Raw genomic sequence first — 27,116 nt, 5'->3', positions numbered from 1 at the left:
GTATTGATCCGATTTTATCTATTTTTGCCAACACCACATACTATTAACATACCATAGTTTGATAAAAGCTCTTAGGGTTTCATTCACGTACCTCACATACCATCACTAAAGATATGGATCAAAGTCAGCCGGATGTTCAAAAATTGTTGTTATATGGGGGCTAGGTCAAGTTTTCACCCAATTTTATCTATTTTAGACACTGTTACGAGTAAAACACTCTCTCTAATTTTCGTTGAGATAATTCTCACATTGGCCGATATATGCGATATAAAGTCACCTGTAGGTGGGCGGTGCCACGCGAATTAAGTCGAATGTACCGACGGGAACCAAAAAAAAAAAAAACAATTATTCATTTGGTGTTAACGTTTTTACTTATATTCTACATTTTTTATTACTTATATTCTACAATAATGCTTACTTAGCTAAATATCCGATTTGGTAATGTAAATGAATTTGAAAGTTGAGAATACAATTAGGAAATACAGGTTGCTGACACTTTGTGTTTACGTTGCCAAAAATGCATTTGTAGTCATTCTGACGAAATTGGTATTATTGGTGCAATTGGGTCATTGGCTCCAACAAACTTGTAGTTTGTCATCATTACTTAGTTTGGTTTTGGAACGTTGCGGTGACGTAACCCCTCCCCCTCTTGATTGGAGACTCCCCTGAGTTTTCATAAGTATATAAATGTCTGAAACTTTACGATTTTTTAAAAAGGTAGAAGTAAATTATTACGGCAGAAATTATTGCAGCGATAATGATAGTAGTAGCGAATGTTGTCCAAATTATTGGCTTATGTGCATTTCTGTGATATTCCAATACGTTTATTTTGTTTATATTTTCAATTTGTTGCACCATTAATTCTTCGAATGTCAGTTTGGTTTTAACGTTATTAACTTTGAAATTAGTGGGTATTATAAAATGTTCTTCCAATTGAATTCGCATATTTTCAAAAATATTTTAATTAATTTTTACATTGCTGTTTTCATTGTTAAATATTATTAAATTGTGACCTGATATATGCAGAGTTCTTTGATCACATGTACTATTAATGAATGTTTTTCCATAATTTTTTAATAAAAATAATCCGTCTTTTATTGCAATTAACTCTGTTTTCTTATTTTTTTTACTTTCACAATTGTTTCTTAAGATACACAGGTTTGATTCTTTTAGTTTCTTAACATTTATATTTTCTTGAAATGAATAGTATGTATTATTTATTTTTACAACTTCTTCTGTACTGAACACTAACTCTTGTGATCTATTATTAGGAAGTGGTGTAAACATTGATTTTCTAACATTTATAATTTCGTTAGGTATTTGAGTAACAAAAATTATTTTACTATTTTTATACTGCGCTGTGTATAACTTTTTATTTTGTAATTTAAACATGTCTATATCGTATTTTATAATTTCTTCTTTTGTTAAAATATTTTCATTTATTATATTAAGCCTAGAAGCGGCAATATTATTTTGCAATTGATCAATTTCGTCTTTTAAGATTCTTACATTTAAATTTAATAATAAACCGAAATAAATGAGTTGTTTCTCCATTCTAAGCTTTTGTACATTTTCTCTTGAGTTGTCAGTCTGGGTTCTTCTATTTCTAAAATTATCATCTTTTCGCCTAGAGAACTGTGAAACCTTTCAATGTCGGCGTTCCCTGTATGGCTATTTGGTTTTGTATAGTACACCTCGATTGATTGTTCGTTTAAAAAATCTTTAATGTTTACTGAGTTGAATTCGTTGTCCATTATAAACTTTCTTGGCTTTCGCTTTACTGAAAAATAGGTATAACCGTCGTTTTTCTATTATGGGGATATGATTTCGATCATCCAATTACAGTATTACAGCGTGTTTAGAAAATTTCTCAATGAACGTTAGGAAACTGTGTTTTCGTTAATATAAATGTCTACGAGAACTATCTGATTGCATTTACTTGGGGTCTCTGTATACTCAAATTTTGGTTAATCGGCCTTCTGTCATATTTTGCCCTACTACATATGTCACAATTGTTAATATATTTTTGAATCAGTTTATTCAGATCCTTATAATATGTTGCTCTCTTCAGCCCTTCATAGTTTTCTACTATTCCGGCGTGTCCTGTTTCCTTTTTCCACTTATAGGTTTCTCGTTCGGTTTCTAAGTGTAAAGCGTGATACGAACATATGTAAAATTTTATGTTTGCTGGGAAGAGTTCTAGTAATTTCTGCTGAACCTTGTTATATTCCCTATTTGGTAATTCTGCAAAATGCCTACTTTTCCGTTTTTTAGGAATCTTTTAAATGTATCTGCCGTATTATTTCCATCTATGTATATTTTCTTGATTTAAGAAAATTTTGCGTGTTGAGTTTATGATTTTTATTTCCTGACTTTTGTGTTGCGTAAGTATTATTTGTGTGTGAAAACGATTTACTACTGTATCTAGGATGGGGAAATGGTCATTTTGCTCCTCGACTTGCGAACGTATAGTGGCATTGGTACTGATGTTGTCTTCTTCTATTGAGGGACCCATATTTTTATTGCTATGAGTTGTTTCATCATATATTGCATTGATTTCGCCAGTATTTACGTCTATTCTGCTCAAAAAGTCTGCTACTTTATTTTGTTTTCCTTTGATATAACTTATATTAAAGTCATATTCGCCCAATTTTAAAAGCCATCTCTGGAGTCTCGGATTTATGTTTTGCCATTGTATTTGGACTTAAGCCAAACCAGCGGTTGATTATCTGTTTCCAATTCGAATTTTCTGCTATTAACGAAAGGCCTAAATTAATTTACTGCCAAACTATTGCTAGGAGTTTTTTCTAAGGTGTCATATCTTTTTTGATGATTATCTTGAAGGATGGATGATGGAAAATTTAAACTTTTACTTTTGGTGGGTTTACCAAAAGGGTTTTTAATTTTCCAAAAGAGTCGACATATTGTGGGTCTTTCAAATGTATTCTGATGTCTTTCTTTAGATATCTAGTCAAGCCGTAGGCCATTTTTGCATGGTCCTTCACGAATTTCCTAAAATATCCCATGATACCTAGAAAAGATTTTATTTGCCTCTGTGTTTTTGGTAATTGGAGTTTTTGAATGGCCTGTATTTTTGCTGTGCCTGGTTTAACTCCCTCTATAGACAATACGTGCCCTGAATATTTTGTTATTTTAGCGAAGAAGTTACATTTATGTTTGGACATAAATATGCCTCTGGCTACGTGTAGATACCTAATCGACAAACATGTCATTAATATAGCCGAGTGTCAGTGGAATCAATCCCTGACCTGCTCAACCAGCAGGCAAACGTGGCAAGAATGGAATATGAGCCGCACAAGCCGACTGTTAAAATTCAAGAGGAATGATATAAGAACTCTCGTAGGAGTACTAACAGGCCACTGTCTAATAGGCAGACATGCAAGTAGACTTGGCGCGCCATATAACGACTATTGTAGAAGCTGTCAGGAAGTAGAAGAGGAGGAGACCATTAAACATCTTCTATGCGATTGCGCAGCACTATATAGGAAAAGAATCGCAACCATGGGTCGTGGGTTTCTTGACGACGTCTCGGAGGTTGCACAGATAAAACTTGTCACACTGATGAAGTTCATCAGAAGTACGGGGTGGTTCAGAGAGGAGCCAGTAGAGTGAGGGGATCACAGTCCCAGTGGTATCACAATGGGCCTCCTAAAGGCCTAAGTGTGTCGATTGACAGCCACTTTACCTACCTACCTACCTACATTTATCTATTTGTAATTTTAGGTTACATATGTTTTCTAAACCTTTCGAATACTTTATTTATGCTTGTTGCATGCTCTTTTATAGAAGTGCTAAATATTAGGATATCGTCTAGGTATGCATATCACGCCAATTAAATCTCTTAATATCGAATTCATTCATCGTTGAAAGGTTGGCGGGGCATTCTTTAATATGAAAGGCATCCTTTTGAATTCATAATGCCCAAATGGCGTGTAAAATGCCGTTTTATTTCGGTCATTTTCATTTATTAGGAAATAAATCCCACTCAGAAGTGGGATCAGTGTATCCAATAGTCTACAAGGAAGAAAAGTAAAACGTAGCAGTGGTGCAACGGCGTAAAAGAAGAAGAAGTGTTTTTCAGCGATCCAAGGGTTGAGCAGCGCAAAACGGCACGAATTGCAAAATGGCGCAACGGTAACGTCCCTTGTTCTGGAGAATTTTCAACGGCGCAGCAAATTCTGCGAAATAAGACAAACGAAGTATTTGCAACGCAGGCAAATCAACAAGCAGTACATTGGCGAAACGACGCCAATTCAACGTCAATACATTAGCGAGTTAACGGATAAAATTTTAATAGAAATACACACGCAACGTATTAGCGGGTGCAAGCATCTGGTAAGAAGAGAGAGCAAGGTACTTAAGACTGCAAACACAAGAAAGTGAAACGAAACATCAATATCGTGTACGAGTAAGGCGACGTTAGTAGAGCAACGAGTTAGAAGCTCGAAACAAAAGACGCAAGATGATCAAATTAAATACGCTACAGGTCAGTCAGCTTAATACACTTCTAAGAGCAAACGAGATACCACTAACGGGCCAAGGCAATCAAGATATTAAAACTGCAAGAGGTTCTGGATGCCGACGAAGTAGACGCAATCGAGGTTGAAGATGAAATTTCCAGTCCTACTCAACAGCTTAAGATAAGCAATCGCAGGTTAGCGTCAGCTATGGTGGCGATCCCCCAAAATTCAACAGCGGTACCGAATAGGAAGTAAATTCAACAAGCTGCAATCAACAACGACGTAGAGTCACCAGGGTCAAGTGTATCAACTTGGGAATCAGCTCACGATTTAAGAAGATCAATACAGCGAGAGATGCCGATTCAGGATATGATAAGGATTATGCCCGAATTCGACCCAATGAAAGGGTCAACCTCAGCAACACAATTTATAACGCGAACTGAACAATTGTAACAATGCTACGGCTGGAAGGAAAACAGAGTTTTGCACAATCAGTTTTTAAAACCTGGTCAGAATTTGTGGACGCATTTAAAGCGGATTTTCCAACAACGCACGATGCAACGGATATTCATAAATTACTTATGAAACGCAAACGTAAAAACGGCGAAAACTACAAGAATATAGAGTATTTTTACTCTATGCTAATCAGCGGTCTCAATGATAGCGCATTAACTAAGCCGTTAGCAACGATGAATTTTACAACGTGTAGTGAACTATTGGTTGCATTAAAGAATTTATCAGTAATCAGTAGTGCATCGGTAAGATCAATGCCACCAAACCAGCAGGCAACGAAGACCGAAATCAAATACAAGTACAAGAAGTACATACATATAAAGTGCTTCAATTGCAACGAGTTGGGACACATGGCAGCAAAGTGCCCGCAAGAACAACGGAAAGTACGATGCACGACATGTTTAAAAAGGGGTCATGAAACTAAAACATGCAGTAAAAAGACATCAGTTGCAAAGATTACCAATCACAAGGAAGACGACGGGGCTCCTCCAGTTACGAAAATAGTGGAGCTTAATGAGAATAAACTTGAAGCGTTCATCGACACGGGCAGCGTATGCTCGAGATGCAGACTCAGGAAGCTAACAGATGCTTCATGGGTTTCGGTGGGTCCAAAGGGAAGGTAACACGCCCAGTCAATGTAGTTGCAACAATCGGCAACGTCAAACATGAAGTGACATTATACCAAGTTTAGGACGAGTTATTACCCAATGATATTTTAGTGGGTCGAGACGTTCTACAAAGTAACGGTTATCAAATGGTAAATGGAAAGGGGTTGCTACATCTGCAAGAAGCTAAAAGGGTAGACCTTAACGTATCCAGCGATTTATCAGGAACGAGGCAAGGCAATGAATATTATGTTGACTTAAACAAATTATTTTGCAGCAAATATCAACCAAATCGGTAGATGTAACAATGCGCATATGACGATAGAAGTTACTGTATTTGGGCCTATTCTGGGCAAACGTTATCAAGTTCCATTCTCACAGCGACCAATGTTATCAAAGGTTTTAAAGAAACTGCTAGACAAGGACATCATCCGTCCGAGTAATTCAGCACACCCAGCATCAGTTCTCTTAGTGCAGAAGTCCAACGGCGAAAGTCGAATGTGTATTGACTACCGAACACTCATAACGTCACTGTTAAGAAAAACTATGTTATAACGGTTATCGGACAATAAGCTCTTTTCAACACTGGACATGCCATCCGGTTACTATCAAGTACCAATGAACGAAGAATCAAAGAAATTCACAGCATTTTTAATACCTGAGGGATTGTTCGAGCATAACGTTATGCCTTTTGGGTTGGTAAATGCTCCCATGGTTTTCCAGGAAATTATTGTCAATTTAATCAAGACACTAAAGCATCGGGACAAAGTGGTCAACTATGTAGATGAGGTCATCATAATTTTGTCTTTGCCTATAGTGAGTTCTATTATCGGTAAACATGTCGATGGGTGGCTAAGTGAAAATTTGTCTGCTCGATGTGGTCTACCTCCATCGTCTCTGGTGCGGTGCAATTATTGTGTCTCGTTTGTCTGGTTATACGATCGGGTTGCCTATTTTGCCTGGGTAAGCGGTCATGTTGTTCTGAGTTATGATAATTTTGCCTGTATTGCCCTGAGAAATGGTCCTGTTGTACTGAATTATAATTGTTTTGCCTATATTGTCCAGAAGAACGGTCTTGTTGTCCTGAATTGTAACTGTTTTGTCTGTATTGTCCAGAAGAACGGTCTTGTTGTCCTGAATTATAATTGTTTTGTCTGTATTGTTCAGAAGAACGGTCTTATTGTCCTAAATTATAGTAGTTGTGGTTGTGTTGCCCTTGGGACTGATCTTGATGGCCTGAAGTTCTAAAATTGTGCCTAAATTGTATTAAGGTACGTGACTATCTATTGTAGTTATTATCGTATCGTGAATAATGCTACTCAATGTGGGGTCTATGCCGTTCAGAAATGTTTTTAAAATTAATGATTCATTGACGCTAGGAGAAAACTCTACAGGTCTTGCTTGATCCAATTCGTACTTATTGTTTAATTGATCTAAAATAAACTTTAAAGTATTGTAGTAACTACTCACGTTGATATAGTTTATACGAATGGCTTGGTTAAAATAGCCATGATATGTCTCCTTAACCCCGCAGAGGAACCCAGTGTTCTGATGACTTGAAGCACTGGTCCATATGTATCTCTCGAATATGAATTGCTTAAGCGCCGGGTTGTCATCGAACAGAGGAAGAATAATAAGAGATCGTATTCCTTGTTTGTGCCATAGTAGGGTTTAATCCTTGCGTCTTCCTTTATAAGCTCAGTTGCAGAGACTTGGTTGACCATTTTTCGATATATATTATATTTTACTTATTTGGTTTTTTATATAGTTTATTTATATTAATTTTATCTATATACATAGACTTTCTTTTTATTTTGATTTTCACTAGGACATAATTTTGATTATTGTCCTTTCGCTATATCTTTTCCACTCGGACTAAATTTTGATTGTAGACCTTTATATATCTAAGAATATATTTTCTGCACTAGCACATACCTTCAGTTATTGTTTTTATACTCTCGCAACCTGCTGCTATTGTACTTAGAATAATAGTTTTGTTCACCTAACGATTGTTTGTATCACCTAAAACTAATTGAGATATATATAGGTTTCTATATATATAAATGACCAGCATGACGAGACGAGTTGAAATTCGGGTGACTGTCTGTCCGTCCGTGCAAGCTGTAACTTGAGTAAAAATTGATATATCTCTATGAAACTTGGTATACATGTTTCTTGGTACCGTAAGACGGTTATTGCAGATGGGCGTAATCGGACCACTGCCACGCACACAAAGCGCCATTAATTAAAAACAAATAAATTTCTATAACTAAGCTCCATAATAAGATGCAACACTGTTATTTGGTATACAAGATCATATTAGGGAGAGCCAGCTGCAGTTTAAACATTTTTTAAAAGTGGGCGTGGTCCCGCCCCTTATAGGTTTAATGTGCATATCTCCTACACCGCTAAAGCTATACTAAGAAAATTCACTGAAAACAAATGTTTTTAGCACTCCTATCGACGGTGTGAAAATGGATGAAATCGGGTGACAACATCGCCCACGCCCCATACAACGGTACTGTTAAAAACTACTAAAAGCGCGATAAATCAAGCACTAAACACGTTAGAGACATTAAATTTTATCCCTGGGATGGTACGAGATGTCTTTATAGGAATCGCTTTCAAAATTAGGTAATGGGCATTGCCCACTTTTAGGTGAAAACCCATATCTTGCGATCTGCTTAACCGGTTTCAACCAATTTCGGTACATAATATTCTTCTTATATTTCTATGTTATTGTGTGAAAATGAACGAAATCGGATTACAAACACGCCTACCTGATTCTTTCACTTTCCACTATAATCAAGCAACAATGATTGTATCACGGTAAAACTTCACGCGCATAATGCGTTTAAAGTATGCCACATTGTGACTAAAAATTGTCTAAATCGAACCAAAACTGTTCAAGCCAATAGGTACTGAATATGTGGACCACAGTGCCTATAGTAAACTTTTTACGGAAAATATTGGTGAATGTGTATTTTGTAATCATTTTGACGAATTCTGGAATTATTGGTGCAATTGGGTCATTGGCTCCAACAAACTGGTAGTTTGTCATCATTACTTATTTTGGTTTCGGAACGCTGCGGTGACGTAACCCGCGCGTAGTCCAATTTTTGTATTGAGTATAAAGCTTATACGTATCGTCCTATGTGTCAAATTCAAAGTCTCTCACTTGTTAATTTAATTAGTTAAAGCACTTTTAGTAGTGTTAGTCCCAACCGTTATATGGGGAACGGGTGTGGTTATCACCCGATTTCACTCATTTTGACACTGTCGGTGAGGGTGCGTGGGAGTGGTCCGATTATGCCCATCTACTATACCAACCGTTCCACGCTAGTTTAGCAGTTAACAGATTTAGCGATTAGAGGTAATTTTTAAACCTATATCATTCCACCTGCGAGAATTGTACGTTGAGTTTTCCGACACCAAGTGTTCAAATTTGAAATTATATATAGACCATACTTTGGTCGTCATTGACAACTATTCGGGGTATTAAGAATTACAATTTTTGAGGAAATGAACTGCCATAATTAGTATTCTTGAGGAAAGAATTGGTTATCCTAAATTGATTATCGCGGATAATGGTAGACAATTTGTAAGTAATGAGTTTTAAAACTATTGTACAAAAAACTCTATAGCGCTGGAAACATCATATGAATCGTTCGTTAGTTATGCGTCTTAATATTGCTAACGCAAAATGAGCAGATTATAAAAAAAAATATAATGTTACTCTGCATGGAACTACAGAATAAGCACCATCGAAGTTTTTATTTAATATACGCATACGACAGATTCCTTTCAAGAGATAGAAGTAAGAGATTTTGATATCCACAGAAAAGGAAAACAATGGGAACGTGAACCGAGGAGCTAAATAGAGCGATATTGTTGTGTGCAACAAGGTGCCAAAGAAGAGGAAATGAATGTAAATCTTGTACTAATATATTATATAATAGTAATATGCGGATACACAATACGTAAAATTAAATGTCACAGTCTATCTCGATTTGTTTTACGTTTTACAAAAAGTCATTAGGTGAAACTATTAAGCAATGTTACACAAAGTTGAGAGACTATAAAAATTTACTTGAGTTCAATGAAATCATACAGACATTTCCAGTTTTTGTCAGTGTAGGATAGTAATAAGATTTCAGAATACATAAGTTAATCATCAACAATAGTTTGAAGTAATTGGTTCTTAATTTTTAGTACCAGGGCACATTATTATCAAGAAAGAAGAATTCTTTTCTAATTTTTTTAAAACATCTCACACAGTGACCGGTATCTTCGATACACGAGTGTAGTCAGTATCATGGATATTATGTTTTGTCGTTGATTTGGCTTGTTAGACAGGTTTCACACATGATTTCTCGTGTTTAGGATTTGTTGTAATAAATCCATTTTTTATTACCAGTCACAATCCGATGCAAAAACGATTTCTTTTTGTAGCGTTCCAGTTTCTGCCTTACAAAATCGTCTGTCAATGTGTTTTGGCTCCATTTTCGTGCATTTGAATGTATCTGGCTGCTTTGTGTTTGTGATCCTCTTTTAAAAAGAAAAATATTGTTGTTTACACTTAAAATGAGTGGTATATATTGAAAAAAGGTCCAACGTCTGTTTGGAATATTGGAACATTGGTAAAATAATCAGGTTGCGAGATTTCTTGGCAAACCGCAAACCGCACGAAAATATGTCAGTTACAGACCCAATGGTTGTTGGGATATGTATATTAAACTTATAAGGGGGCTTGGCGACGTCTACGTTTCAAAAATCGTGGGCTACAAATGCTTTCTTACAGGCATTTTCTTTGCCAAACTTGAGCTATGGAGCTTTATTTGTAGAAATCATTAGTTATTATTTATAGCTTCTAGTATAGTTTTTGAAATAACGCATTATGTGTTCTCAGTGTTTCATCAATATATCTCGATTTTATTAAAGTTTTCGCTTGCACGGACAGACCGATTGAAGGACCAATAGAAAGAGATGCGGAATTTAATTCGTCTCATCGTCCGGATCAATCTGATATTTATGTAAAACTCCATTTTTGACCCTATTAGTTTTAACATAGGTGTTACAAACAGATATTGCGTGAAAAAAATTATTATATTATACTCTGTGTTCCGAGAGAAATTAGAAAACAATTATGTTTTATATAGGCTTTGGAATATAATCAGGGAAATTATGATTATATGTATTTCAAAACCTAAACAGTATTCCCCGCTTAATTGACGCCCAGTTACTTGATTTTCCCGCTTATTTAAATCACCTGATCGGTCAAAAATATATTGCTTACAAAATACATGTAAATTTTTCCGCTTATATGAACCGGTTAATTGATTTCCCTGCATAATTGTGAAAAAATATATGTTATTAGAAAATAATAAATTTCTCCCGGCCAGTTACACAAAAAACTTTCTTCAAAAAATTATAGATAATGCATCTTGTCAAAAAAAATATTTCAAGTTCGAGGGATATAAATATGCAGTTTTTGCCGGAAAATACAACGTTAATAATTCAGTCCTTAGATCAGGGTATAATTCACTCATTCAAATCATATAATATTATGACGTCTCCTGAAGAATAAAATGAGGAAAGTGAAAGTTGTAATGAATTTGAACTTGCAGAGAATTTAAGAGTAGCATTTGAAGAATTCGTAACATGAGACGATAAGGAAGAGTGTAATGGGGATCTTACTGATTTAGAAATGATTGAAAATATTTGGGATGTTGCTGATGTCGTGAAGCAAGGATAAGAATATGATCCTACGTCAGTTCTCTAAATTTATTTCATTTTATATCCATAAGAGGAAAATAATATTAATAGGAGATTAATAGATTAATGGTTCGACCATCGTTATTTTACATACAATGCGTTGCTTCAGTTATGTTGCTTCAGAGTATTATAATTTTGTTTATCTAACAGTTGTTTGTAACACCTAAAACTAAACATGGATATATAGATGGATCATATAAATGATCAAAATTATAATATTTTGATGAAACTTTGCATACTTATTCTATGGAAGCAGAAGAAGTTCGGTAATGATGATGGGCGTAACAGAACGACTGCCACGTTATTGTAATAAAACTTATAGCAAATATTGCCTTTTAAGTATTCCATTTCACGACTAAAAATAGTCGGAATAGTACTTAACTAGAACCGAATATGTGAACCCCGAACATATCGCGACATTTTATCGAAAATATCAAACCGTATATAAGGTCTAGTATTTGCATTTATAAAAACGAAAAATTGTGTCAATATTTCCTGGCCACTATATACCGAATACAAAGATTTTCAAACTTCCGGTCAAGATGTAAGCCATCTTAATGAAATTTATTGGGAATCTCTAAGTCTATCCTTATGCCTAAAATGGATGAAATCGGGGCAATACTATACTAATAAAATGAACGTATAATATTGGATAAAGTAATGTAAATCTCCAAATCACCTACTCATATGTACATATTACAACTACATTTACCACAGTATGGTATACTTGTAAGTACATAAATTCACATTTACATAGCTACTATACATTGTAACGGATTTCTCGATAAATCGTCTATTTTTTAACTCACTCTTGAGTTCGATCGCTGGATTGTTAAATTAAAGTCCCAGTTTAATGCTATACACTTATCTTTATATCTGATTCCGACAACTTAACACTTACTGAAAGAACATAAATCGCGACGAAGAAAAAAGAAAAAAATAGCAATTTTTGAGCAGAGTTAAATAATTGCTATAATAAATATATAAAGTTAATTAACGCAATATTGATAAAAGGAATAAATCAAGACACAAAAAATTGTGGGAAAGTTGTTTACATCGTAACGATTTGAGGCAAGGAATTCATCCGACAGGATTATACTACCACCATACCATAGCTTTAAAAAAGTTTATATTGTTTGTTGGACGCTATAGTAATTGTCAATTTTAATAATTAGTGAAATTTTCTATCCAAATTAAATTCATACATATTTGACGCATCGTTGTGATCTTCAGCAAGGTCTTCGTGCAAACAAAGCGACAAAAATATACACATTATCACTGTCAATATGAGCTCTATGAAGGTGAAAAGTGTTCATATGTGAAGAAAAAATAAAAAAATCAGTGTGACTGAATGCATTCGTAAATTTTACGACTATGTTTTTTTTAAAACAAAAATATATATTTAAATTCAATTATTTTACACATAATGATGAAAGTATTGTAAATAGAAACACAAAAGAACAAATTATTTTATAACTTACAGTTAAATTATTTTTGGTTGGCGCAAGGTATGTATGTAGCAATGCGCACGATGTTCTCCACAAATTGGTCTGCAGCTTCAAATTTTCAATTTACTGTTCTAGGGTTAAATAAATAAGAACTATACAGATAAGTTTTTTAAAACTGTTCATATGTTCTCTAAGACGGTGAGTAATGGATAATGAAAAGAAAAGACAAAAAACTTAATAGACGTAAGAACAAAATTTTTCATAACGACATATAACATTTACGACAGTATATTAATTAGCCAGATACTTAAAATCATTAGAAGACGCATTTAAAATTAGATTAGAGAGAAAAATTCGATTCATAGTAATAATTTAATAATAATCCTATAAAAACATTAATGTTTTGATTATAATATTGTAGATACTAATGCTGAATTGAGTATAACTAACCCGACCCGAAACGGAAACAAAATATGAATGCTATAGCAAAAGCATTAGATTGGTAAATATCAATAAATACAATGAGTATAATAGATTTATCCAATAGGCAATTAATTACTAGTAATGCTATCATAACATTATTTTATCTAAGTAGGAATTTATTTGCTTTTTATTAAATGTGAGTTTGAAAAATCTCATATTTTATCCCAAACTTAACTTCTACCAATGAAATATATGTTAGCATAGAATCACTACGAAATGTGATATGCCAGTATACTTATATTAGTTAGTTAGTTACTTAGTTATATATATTATATAGATACCCTGAGGTACATAAAGCAGAAGTCAATAGGCAGGTATAGATAAAACGAAACATAATTAGAAATTCCAGTAGTTAGTATAACATCCGAATATGGATCGTTATGAAAAAAATCTATTCCTCTAATGAACAAAACTGGAGAATAGTAATTGACTATCGAAAGATAAGGGCACAATAGACCATAGGTCGCGGTGCATACCTCAATCTCAATCAATCGAAAGATAAACGATATTTCGGTTGAAGACAGATTTCCTATGCCGAATATTGATGATAAATTTGATGAACTACGAAAATGCTTATACCTATAATGCTTAGTTTACTTAGATGACTCCTCGAACACCTCTACTTATCGACGTCTAAGCTATTTGTTTTTGTTGATAGCGCAAGTTACAATACTTCCTTACAACCTGAAAAAATTACCAAACTTGTGAAAATGAAAATTAGAGTATCACCCCTGTACACTTAAATTGCTATTTAGAATATATTGTAAGTGCGGCTCACTCCTGGTGTTTGTGTTGGAGCTTTCCCATACCGTATGTCTAGATGGATGTCTTAGAATACCCTTTCTTCTGTTTTCTACTGTTACCCTTAAGAAAAAAACAGGTGATAATAGAAAGAAAATACCTTCTTCTTGTTCGTGGTCTCAAGTTCCTCTGTGTCGACAGCGGGCACACCTCTTATCCAGCGGGAGCAGGTTGCAATGGTTGTACTACTACTGCCAAGCCAGCTCTACAGCGCATGAGTGAACAGTTCATGAAAACTCTTTTGATCGAGCGTTCCATCTCTGGCAACAAGAGAGGACCACGGAAGAAGCCAAGCAAGGAGGGGCTGAAGGAAAAAGTGGGATACAAAGTGGCGGTCGGAATATGAAGCGGAATCGAGGGCAAGCCTAATCCATAGGAAGATAAGGTGAAACGGTTGGCTTGGGCCCGAGAGGAAGTGAAAAACGGCCGGACCATTTTGCCACATGAAATTGGTGCAGTGCCTTGAATCCACCGTTTTCAAATAGTATAGAGAAGCATATCTCTGAAAATAGGCAGCGTTCGACAGAGATCGAACCGAGCGCATCCTCGAAAAGAAGAAAGTGCAGGATCGTAGCCAAGAAGCGGAACGTTAAGCACACGGACGACAAGCCGACTATTTCAAAACGACATCTGATAGTGACGCTCAGAGGATATTAAGCGTGGCGAAGTCTTTAAGTGGTCTTGGAGGCCCAAGCTTTATCCTCCAGATTATTAAGAAGGCGGACGACATTCTTTACGTAAAGTTCGGGAAGTTCTACTTAATTTTATCTTACAAACGCTCTATACCAGTAGAGATGCAATGATAGAGAACTAGACGGTATTAAGACCACCGTCATTCGTTGACACGAGATAAGATGAAATCCCAGAAATACACACTGGGATCTCTACAGGCAGATACTATTAAGTAAGAGACTTAGACCTTGCGTGTATAACTCACATGAAGAGCTTGAAAGGGGCGTGACTGTGTTTACAAATCCTCTTAATACAGCTTTTTATTACGTGTGCCATACCTTGGGACTCAAACACAAAACGAAGCCTTGGTGGAGCAAGGAGCTCGGGTCTTGCAAACGCAAACGTCTTGATGCGCAGGACAAAACGACAGTTATGGAAGAACTTTTTTAGCAGCTTTGAAAAGACCAAAGAGGTCACAAGGCTCAGCAAACTATTATGCAAAAGCCCAGCCTCACCCGTTCTTATTCACAATAGTTACGGCGAAGGGGCGATCAACTTTGAGGGATCATTAGAAGACTTAGTCAGAGTGCACTTTCCTGGCTGTAAGGACGCCATTAGTTTGGGCTTTGAAGGGAATAGTGCTGTAAACTTCCCCGAATTTATCATTACGGAGAATAAGCTAGAATTTGAAATGCGCTAATTCGATCCGTTCAAACCGGTACGGATGGAATCATTCCAGCCATTTTTTTTGTGCTTTTTCTATTCGTGCCGTGGCTAAAAGGGATTTTTGGTGATGCCTGAAGCTCAGGAGAATCTGCATATAGAACCTTCGGGCATAGCTCGGTGGATAATGACGGTTTGGCAAGCACACCTACATGATACCACTTTTCAATTGGGAGAGAAGGTTAAGAGTAAAAATAGAAAAATATGATTGGCGTAAGGCATGTTAGCTAAGCGCAACACATTAAACATTTATACGGATGGCTCGATAATGGAAGACGGAGTTGGTGCACGGATATACTGTCCAGAGTTAGGCATAAGGCAGTGTTTTAAGCTGCCGCACCACTGCAGTATATTTCAAGCAAAGGTCTTTGCTATTGAGAAATTCGCAGAGCTAGCCTCTAATGCATCAGCAAACAACTCCAGAGTCAACATCTACGTGGATAGCTAAGCAGCAATCAAGGCTTTATCCTCGCTTCGCATATCGGCCAGAAGTAAGCGAATTCACTTCTACTGGGTGCCTGGTCACAAAGGCATTGGAGGCAAAGAGATAGTAGACGAGACCAAGAGCGGCATTCGGCTGACACCCAAAAACGGGATCAAAATTGGAAAACCCATGCATTGTCTATACAACGATCTGGACAGAATGATCTACCTGGGTGTAAATTTGCAAAAGTCATGTGTAAAACGGTAGATCGGAAAGATACAAAATTCCTACTGGTACTCGATAGGAGAAACTGTAGCTACATGATCGGAACGCTCACGCGCTTGCAGAATGATGCTGAGAGATCGAGAAGGCCGCAGAAAATGTCAAGAGCAAGGCACCAGGAAAACAATGGAGCATCTCTTGTGCACTTGTCCCGTATTGGAAAGATTACGCTTTAAGCATTTGGTATGAGACACTGAAAGAGGTATCGATAGTGAGGCCACAGTATATACAAATTTGCGTCAAGTGCAGGCATCCTAAAGGATAATTACTCCTAATGGACCTCGTAACTGAGCTCTGGTATCTCAAAGAACCAACACTGGTCTATTCGTGACTCATAAACCTACAAGACGAACCTAATCTGATGATAATGCATGCCATTAGTCTTCAGTTGGCTTGTATAAAATGTGATAGCTACTACCATTTAGCCCTTTGGTCATCTTTCACACAGGGCTTTGGTATTAAACTGATATCGATGCTTCTCCCATTTATAAGGGTTGTCAGGTGTCAATGATGCAGATTTATCTGCACTAATGTAAACTTCTCGGACATCTAGTTGCTTTTTATCTCACGCTATCCAGTTAGCGTCGTTGACCTCTTTCAAGTCGTCTTCATCATCATTTGTCACTTTGGAAAATCTTCATTCTTGCTTTGCGTAAACCGAAGCTGGTTTTATTATCAGCTTTCGTAGAGTCTCTATCGACTCTTCGCACATAGTCACTAGTATGGGTCTGCTGGCTTTGTTGGGCTTCTCCTCCTGCCAGTCATCCAGTTATTGTTTGTTGTGTTCATTCTTGGTCCCACGAGTAAGCCGTAAAGGGTTGGTTACTCGTCCGCAGAGCCGGTATGCATAAGAAATGCATTTAATATCTCTGACCTCACTCGGGCATCGGAGGGAATCATTTGTGATCAGCTACCCAATGACCGCCTGCTAAAATGACATCTCTATTCAATAACAGTGTATACTTCTACTTCAAATGAATAAAATCGGGTCAATACTGCCTTTGTACCATATACATAGATCGATCAATTTGTAAGAAACCCTAGCAAAATTAGGCGAACGTTTAATCTTGCTCTACGATATATATAACGGGTGTGTTTTTTAGAGCTATACAACTTTAAATTGCAATAAAACAACGAAGGATTATTCGATTGACATGAATTTGATTTATCCGAAAGATAATCTTGTGGCATTACATTTTAAATATGATTTCAGGCGAAATTAGGCGGTCACCAAACGTGTTTTTCAATAAATCAATTGTGGCACGAGCTGTGTGACATGTTGCGCCGTCATATTGGAACCCCATCTCCTGGAGATCATGGTTGTTCAATTCAGGAATTAAAAAGTTAGTAATCATGGCTCTATACCGAATGATGAAAAACTTGTAAACAATTTGATGTTTTTTTAATTTTTTGTTATATATTATAATAAGAAAGAATCAAACGCAAATAATATTTCGTTAAACAACAACAAATAAAAACAATAGAAACTAAATACAACATATTTCAGTGTGATCAGTTTTGTGACTTAATACAAACAGGCTTTAAAATTAATATTAATACTACGTATAATCATTTAGCGTCTTAAACGGCTTTGATTATTATTGGCATACTAAAACACAAATTTGCGCATGTTTCTGACGCAATAAAATCACACGCCTGCTGCACATTTGCCTGCGACCAACTTTTTTTTAATATACCCCATAAGTGATCGATGGGTTTCATGTTCGGAGATTGCGGAGGTCAATCTAACGTACTAAAATTATTTTCTTGGAGTCATTGGCGAGTTGCTCTTGTGTGTCTCCTACAGTGCCAAGCAAATGACCGCTCAATATAAGACTCTACCGTCATTCGTCCAATAGTCGGCATGTATCCCCAACTATAATAGAGCCTCCTCCAAACTTCAGCGTAAGCTGGACGTGGTGTGCTTAAAGTAAAACTTATATTCTAATATACTAAATGACTTTATTCCGAGCAGGATTGAAATTGGTGTATCGGTGCTCAAAGCGTTTCCACTCCATAAGACTTTTATTGCGACTATGTTCTTGAAGCATTTTCTTAACATCATTTTGGTCCTGGGGCTCATATTGAAAGGTTGGCGCTGATTCGAAATATTTCGCTGCATTATCGGCTTGCTCATTGCCGGGAATTCCGACGTGGCCAGGTACCCAGAGCAAAGCAACTTTTTGCTTATGTTTAATGCATAGATCTCGGATTTTTGCAAAACCGTTTGAGCTGTTACGTATGTTTGTTACTGCGTTCAAGCAGGAGAGAATATCCGAGAAAATGACGATTTTGAAAGTTATTTTTATTAACATTTTTTTGGAGGATCTTAGAAATTATTTATTTTCTCTTAACAGGCCGAATCAATTTCGCTTATTATCAGTACAATTATGAGTGAAAATGTGATACTACTAATGTTTACAATAAACATTGTTTGTAAAAAATGTGAACAATTTTCTTAAATAAATTCAATTAAAGTCAACTTCTCAATCGCTTTAAACATTTTTTTCATAACTTATTATTTCTTATTCAATGAAGAACCATACGCAAAAATATGAAAACTTTCACTTAATCTAACGTTATGCATGTTTTTCTTTTGCTGGCGTAGTCCAAATGTAAAACACATTTTGTTATTTGATAGTTGACAAGTCAGCAGTCAATCAGTAAAAAAATGTTTCTTGATCGGTTGCGTAGTTTTCGTTTGGCGTTCGTTGAAAAATGGAAGATCGAAATTGGTTTGCCAAAATTCGTTCTGGTAATTTTTCACTCAAAGATGAAAAACGCTCTGGTCGTCCAGTTGAAGTTGATGACGACCTAATCAAAGCAATAATCGATTCGGATCGTCACAGTACAACACTTGAGATTGCAGAGAAGCTTTAGGTATCACATACATGCATTGAAAATCACTTAAAACAACTTGGCTATGTTCAAAAACTCGATACATGGGTTCCTCACGAACTGAAAGAAACGCATTTAACGCAACGCATTAACAGCTGCGATTTGCTAAAGAAACGTAATGAAAATTTTCCATTTTTAAAACGAATGATAACTGGCGATGAAAAATAGCTTGGTTACAACAATATCGAGCAGAAAAGATAGTGGAGCAGGCCAGGTGAACCATCTCAAATAACATCAAAAGCTGGTATTCATCAAAAGAAGGTTTTGTTATCAGTTTGGTGGGATTATAAAGGAATTGTCTACTTTGAACTCGTACCACCCAACCGAACGATCAATTCTGTTGTCTATATTGAACAACTAACGAAATTATACAATGCAGTTGAAGAAAAGCGGCCCGAATTCATAAATCTAAAAGGTGTTGTATTCCATCATGACAATGCAAGGCCACACACATCTTTGGTCACTTGGCAAAAATTATTGGAGCTTGGTTGGGATGTTTCGCCACGTCCACCACCTTGCACCATCGGATTACTTTTTGTTTCGATCTTTACAAAACTCCTTGAATGGTAAAAATTTCAAGATGGCAAAGATCATTGATCAAAATGGACAATACATTACAGAATAAAGTGATTTAGTTAAAAAACTGTCTTTGACTTTTTAAAAAAATTACATAGTTGCCAACCCAATATGTTCACTTCTTCGAATAAATACTCGTACTTATTTATAGAGAACAATACACTGTGCACTACCATATCATGCTACATGATCGAAACCAATTGAAGCAAAATATAGTAATCAGATAAATATGTTTACTTCATCGAATAAATACTCATACTTATTTATAGAGAATAATGCACAGTGCGATGCCATATCATGCTACATGATCGAAACCAGTACGCCGCTCACGTCGCTTGTGTCGACTCGAAATATCTCTTATTTGAAGCTAAATAAAGTAATCAGTTTAAGTAAATATACGATCTACATTATAAGTTAATAAGATACCAAACATGATTGTAATCCTTTCACCCTTTCGTGGAAATTAATGTTCTGCGAGAGAATAAAATGTTTGGTTAACCAGAACTCAGCCGTTTTTAACTTTTTATACCCTGAACAGGGTATATTAATTTTGCCACGAAGTTTGTAACACCCTGAAGGAAACGTCGGAGACCATATAAAGTATATATATAAATGATCACCGTGACGAGCTGAGTTGATTTAGCCATTTACGTCTGTCTGTACGTCCGTCCGTCTGTCCGTCTGTCCGTATGTATATACACGAACTAGCCCTCAGTTTTTGAGATATCGATCTGAAATTTTGAACACTTCTTTTTCTTCCCAAGAAGCTGCTCGTTTGTCGGAACGGCCGATATCGGACCACTATAGCATATAGCTGCCATACAAACTGAACAATCGGAATCAAGTGTTTGTATAGGAAACTCTTTCATTTGACGAGGTATCTTCACGAAATTTGACACGGATTATTAGTTAAGGCTGCCAACATAACTGAACGATCGGAGTAAAGTGCTTGCATGGAACATTTTTTTATTTGACGAGGTATCTTCACGAAATTAGGCACGAGTTATTGCTTAAGGCAACGAATTATTCTCCACAGAAGTTGGTCAGATCAGATCACTATATCATATAGCTGCCATACAAATTGAACGTTTGGAATCAAGTTCTTGTAACGGGCCTTTGTTTTTGTGATTTATAGCTTCGGCGCAACCGAAGTTAACGTTTTTTCTTGTTTACTATGAAGTTTTTTCTTCACCTTTGATCTTTGCAAAGTACAATATAATATTTATAACGCGTGCGGTTACATCCGAACTTAACGCTTTTTTAACATTTATAAACAAAATACTGAAATGTATTTTCATTGAGATTAATTTGATAATAATTGTTTTATAATACTCGTGCACAAATGTTGAGTAGTACTCTTATATCTATACTAATCCAGATAAGATTTTAGTCTTTTAAATAACCGATGGTTGAACATCTGTAATAATAACAAAAAAGGTGTTCAGACCAGCTTTGTTAATTTGTTAGCCGTGATTCGGTAGTTTTTTACGTGCATTTTGCTTTTGTAAAATTAACGGACTATCGTTCTACCGAGTAACGAAGTACCAGCCTAGCAAGCTTGATAGTTTTTTCTTTACTTGATAACATCGAATAAGCTGTTTTTTTTGTGTCGTTGCCCAAAAAGTTCATTTGATTAATTGCGAAAAATACATTTTCTGCTCGCTTCAAAATATAATAATTTTAGACAAATCATTTAAAAGTAAGTATTTAATAAAATTTTATCAGCTGTTTTGGAACAAAATATACCCCACTACTGAATCAGAGCAAAAGTATGTTCACAGTTAAGTGTTTTAACGCAGTAGCAACGAACGAATTACCAGTTTAACATGTTTAGTATAATTACCCCAAATATCTTAAATATTATTATTTCAAACTTAAAAAAGTAGATGTAGTTCAATTAACCTAATATTATGGTAATCTCTTAAGAACAAAATAGTATACCGCTTAAATTAAGAAAACCTGTGTAAGTACCTATAAATATAATGTATATACAAGTATGGACGAGTACATAAGTATATGATACTGATTTTGTAAATATAATATAATATATTTAATTATATATTATATTGAAAATGTGTCCAAAATGGAATGAAACCATCTACCAAGATGTACAAAAAGTTTTTTAACACACTAAACTAGCATATGGTAAGAGACAGAGACAACTGCTAGAGACATTTCTGCTACCAGAAAAAAGCTGCTGCCATACGAGGGAACAGCTGTTAAAACACATGTATAAACAAGCGATATTTGACACATTTGCTTTGATTTTGTTTGTTTTAATAGTTTTGAATTGTGAATATAAAAATTCTATGTATTATTTTTTAAGTATTGATATGATGTGATTATTAAACATTAAACACTAAAACTTAAAAAATAATACATACAACATTTTGATATATTCTTGCTAATTTCTTAAGTTTTCCGCTTCTTTACACATTCGTCATTTCGCTCTTTATGAGAGTAACTTGCATTCTGGTTCTTCCTGATGGCTAGCAGCTACTATCAATTATGAAACAAATATTATAGAAATGGTCAGTGGTCTGCTTACAGATGGCAATTTTACTGTTTCAATAGCTTCAGATACTTACTACTGAACTATGATTAAATCATACTGCGTGATACTTCATTTTAGCCAGTTTAATGGTATTTGAAGTGCTTCAGGGCAGGGTTTATGTATATACTATTTAAGTGCGTTGTATATAGATATTATACAATACTTGCACATTTGTAAACAGGGTAAGTTTTTTCGAGATGCGCCTCTTCAAATTTAATTTGTACATAAGTACATTGGTGTCGATGTTTGGATTATTACAAATGAACAAAAAGGGTTAATAGGGAAATTTAATAGTTTTACTTTTAGAGCAAATATAAATCGTATCTTATAACGTTTTGAGTGATTCTTCAGTTAATAGGTGTCGATCTAATATAATGATAGTTCATATTTGTTAACTTTTCTGTAGTTTAAAGTTGGTTAATCGCAAGTATTTTGTAAGCTAAAACTATATTGTTATTATTATTATTTTTAACTTATTTTCCAATAAGAAAAACTTAATTCTAATTATGTACATGTATGAAACATTACAATGAAACTGAATTTTTTCTATACTATATTGGAAGTCTTTCTTTTTCTAGATTTCTTCCTCAAGATTTACAAAAAACCTATACTCTAATTTATTTTCTGAAAAGAAAACTTGGAAGTTGAAAACCTTATAGGACAAACCAATGCACATTTAGTACACAAGTTCACTTAAGATGGGCATGGTGCTTCATTTTTAAAATTTTTTTCTGCAGTATCTGAAACTCTTTAACTCAAATATAAAAAAATATGCCATTTGTTAAATTTCAATTTCCCATATAAATAATTTTTTATAAAGTGTCAGATTTTGAGGTAGCAAAAATAACCCATAAAAATTAACCACCCTAATGAACAGGCTCTAAATCGTAGTTTTTGGAAGACGAGTAATTTCTCTTTAGTAAGGTATCATCTCTCTCTAAATCATCCAAGTGTATTTCCACCATTCTTTTAAGAAATCGAAGAGATAATGCTGAGTCACTTGTCATTTACTACCATCTTGTTTGTTTAAAAAGGGATTATTCATATTACAAGTTTGCGTGTAACAAACGTTTTATTTTACGCAATTTGCAAGGCTCAAAGCTGGAAATACTTTCAGATATAAGCAAAACATTACATTAAACAATTTAATAATTCCGGTTGTAACCGAAGTTTTATACACGTGCGATTTGCAAATACCAAAGTCGGGGAAATACTTTCAGGTATTGACAAACTTTATATTAAACAAGTATTCTTTACTTACTTAAATTGGAATTTACAAGGATCAATGTCGGGAAGCCAGAGAAGGGTACTTGCAAAACTTTATAGAAAAAAACGTTGCGAAGGAAATCAACATTCATTATTCCACGATAGAGTGAAATTATTACACTCCCGTTTACAGTCGGACTTGGTATTTTATTAACTTTTATTATATGTCATAAGTTCACTAAGTTTTATTACCACATTTTATTTAAATGCCGAGATATTCAAGAAGAGTAATTTCTAATACATTTTTTATTTTATGTAATATATGCTTATATATAACTTGGGGTAATTCGTAAACCGATTTCACACATTTTTGGCATTGAACTATATTATTTTAAATACCTCACATATTAACAAATATGGCATTTTATAGGTGTTTGATTAGCGGCATTTGTGTGCGTGGCAGTTGTCTGATTTCTCCCATTTACAATATGAATCTTCTTATGATACCAAAGGGCGCGTATACTAAGTCTCATTAATTTGCAAAGATCAAAGGCAAGGAAATACTTTTAGGTGTTGCAAAACTTTATATGTAACTAGTAAGGAAGGGCTAAGTTCGAGTGTAACTGAACATTTCATACTATTGCAAAGGGTCAAAACGGGGGAAATACCTTCAGGTTGATAAGATTTGTAAGTTATATGAGGTCTAGGGTAAGTTTTCACCCGACTTCATTCATTTTAGGAAAAGATGCACGATCAAGCAGCCAGACAGTCACTCGCAACACAACTCGGCTCGCCATCCTAATCTTATATATCTCGTTTAGTTTTAGGTGATACAAACAACTGTTAGATGAACAAAAATATTTTACTCTGTAGCAACATGTTGCAAAAGTATAACTATATAAAGTGCAAGGTACATACTCGTACACTCTCACAAATTAAGATAAAAACTTGAATTAAGTACAGAAGATAACAGTAAGGAAGCGCATTTGTAGTTTAAAAATTAGATAAAATGGAATATAGAACCGCGGTTTAAAATAAAATTTTGCAAAACTACTAAATTTAGGGGAAATACTTCTGCAGCATTTCATAATACGTATACAGTGTAAAAATTACACAGAAACTCAAATCACTACATTTATTACAGTAGTGCTATGGAGAGGTATGTATACACAATACTAAAATAAATTTTTTAAACAATTATTATCACTACCGAAAAACAAAATGATAATCGAAGTAACTTACCACTATCCGTACGTTAGCATTAAACGCCTCTGATGTTTTTTACAGCATTTTTAACCACATAGAACTGAGGAACACTTGAAACAGGTTTCATCAAGTTTACTCAACTTGTCGTCTGCAATAAAGAAGTTAACTCGTCTCGTCATCGTGATCAGTTTCATCTACTTATATGTATAACTCTATATTTAACTTAAGGTTTAGGTTTTGCAAAGGACCAATCGGTGAACAAAATTTGTACCATTTTTGACATGAAAGCACAATATGCTTATGGGAATAATATAGTATTTGTTGTGGGCTTGATCATTCCATGAATTGTACAATATATAGCTGGATTGGTATACCATATATGTATGCGTATACGAATTTGAACTCATGGTGATTTTCGTCGCCTACTGTTGAAATTTTTTTTTGATATCATATAACACAGTAATATAGTGCGGTCAAGCGGCAGCACAATTTCCGCAGCAACACGAAAAACTTCAGTTAACTCTTTTGAATACACAATTTTATCCAAGGTCTTATATCAGTGGAGTTTAATGCTTTGTTTTCCACTTGACTGACCAACTCCGCAAACCACATCCATATGCCGTGTTGACTTTTTATGCATATTTTCCACTAATTTACCTTCAGTTTATTATCTTTGAAATGAGAGTCTCAAATGACATCTGAGACTTTGAACATTTGCATTTTTGCTAACTAGGATACAGTAAAATAACCATGTATTTTATTTGTCGCTTTCTGACAGGTGTATTCTCAGATTGATTCTACTATTTAATCTTATAATAGTGCCAATTTGTACATAAACAGATATAGGAAACTGTTTTTATGCACACATTCATTGTCAGTTTCTTTAGCAATTTAAATTTCATTAATTATACATATAAGTATATGTATGCCCCAACTAGGTATGTACATATATGTAGTACATACGCTTTGTAAAGCCTACATCTTATTGGAGATGAGATTTAATTTTGAAAATCATTGTTTTAGCAATTATAATCCTGTTGCACTATACAAAATGTTACATTTAATTTACATTTTCGGTTATTCCAAAAAGTTTTTATACTCTCGCAACCTGTTGCTACAGAGTATAATAGTTTTGTTCACCTAACGGTTGTTTGTATCACCTAAAACTAATCGAGTTAGATATAGGGTTATGTATATATAAATGATCAGGATGAAGAGACAAGTTGAAATCCGGGTGACTGTCTGTCCGTCCGTCCGTCTGTCCGTCTGTCCGTCCGTGCAAGCTGTAACTTGAGTAAAAATTGAGATATCTTTATTAAACTTGGTAGACATGTTTCTGGGTACCGTGAGACGGTTGGTATTGCAGATGGGCGTAATCGGACCACTGCCACGCCTACAAAACGCCATTAGTCAAAAACAAATAAATTGCCATAACTAAGATCCGCAAAAAGATACAAGACTGTTACTTAGTACACAGGCTCACATTAAAAAGGGACATCTGCAGGTAAACCTTTTTTTTAAAGTGGGCGTGGTCCCGCCCCTAATAGGTTTAATGTGTATATCTCCTAAACCGCTAATGCTATAATAACAAAATTCACTGGAAGCAAGTTTTTTTAGAACCTCTATCCACAGTCTGAAAATAGTTGAAATCGGGTGGCAACTCCGCCATATAACGGTACTGTTAGAAAGTACTAAAAGCGCGATAAATCAAGCACTAAACACGCCAGAAACGTTAAATTTTATCTCTGGGATGGTATAAAATGACTTTATAGGAACCGCGTTCAAAATTAGACAGTGGGCGTGGCACAGCCCACTTTTAGATGAAAACCCATATCTTGAGATCTGCTTAACCGATTTCAACCAAATTCGGTAGGTAACATTCTTCTCATATTTCTATGTTATAGTGCGAAAATCGGACTACAACCACGCCTACTTCCCATATAACACCATTTTAAAATCCATCTGATTCTTTCACTTTCCACTATTCATATCAAGCAACAGTGGTTATATCGGGGTAAAACTTTGCGTGAATAATACGTTTAAAGTACGCCACCTTGTGACCAAAAACTGTCTAAATCGAACCAAAACTGTTCAAGCCTCTAAGTACTAAATATGTGGACCCCAGTGCCTATAGTTGACCTTCTACCGAAAATATCAGCCAATCCACAAAGTAATATCAAACGAGTATACTATTTGACTTTGCGAGAGTATAAAATGTTCGGTTACATCCGAACTTAGCCCTTCCTTACTTGTTTTTTCTTAATTTTGTTTTGTTTATTTCTTACAAAGCAAGCACAGCACTTGGGTAAATGAATTACCTATATTTTACCACATTGTTCGTTAACTGCGAGGAAGGAGCTAGGGTGAATATAAACCGTCTAACAAAAGTTGCGTAAGAATTCAACATGCAATATTCGAATAAGCAGAATATATGACAATAAAATTAGATAACATATTAATTTAAGTGTA

The 27,116-nt window shown here is 35.0% G+C and overlaps 2 pseudogenes; both read left to right on the top strand.

The window, feature by feature from the left end:
• Positions 1–6,190: 6,190 nt before the first annotated feature.
• Positions 6,191–14,763, top strand: LOC138855890 (uncharacterized; annotated as a pseudogene).
• A 958-nt stretch (positions 14,764–15,721) lies between these two features.
• LOC138855883 (uncharacterized) lies at positions 15,722–16,482 on the top strand (annotated as a pseudogene).
• Positions 16,483–27,116: the final 10,634 nt, after the last annotated feature.

Source organism: Bactrocera oleae, chromosome 2, assembly GCF_042242935.1.
Source record: "Bactrocera oleae isolate idBacOlea1 chromosome 2, idBacOlea1, whole genome shotgun sequence".
Taxonomy (NCBI): domain Eukaryota; kingdom Metazoa; phylum Arthropoda; class Insecta; order Diptera; family Tephritidae; genus Bactrocera; species Bactrocera oleae.
This window is presented reverse-complemented; position numbering and strand designations above follow the sequence as displayed.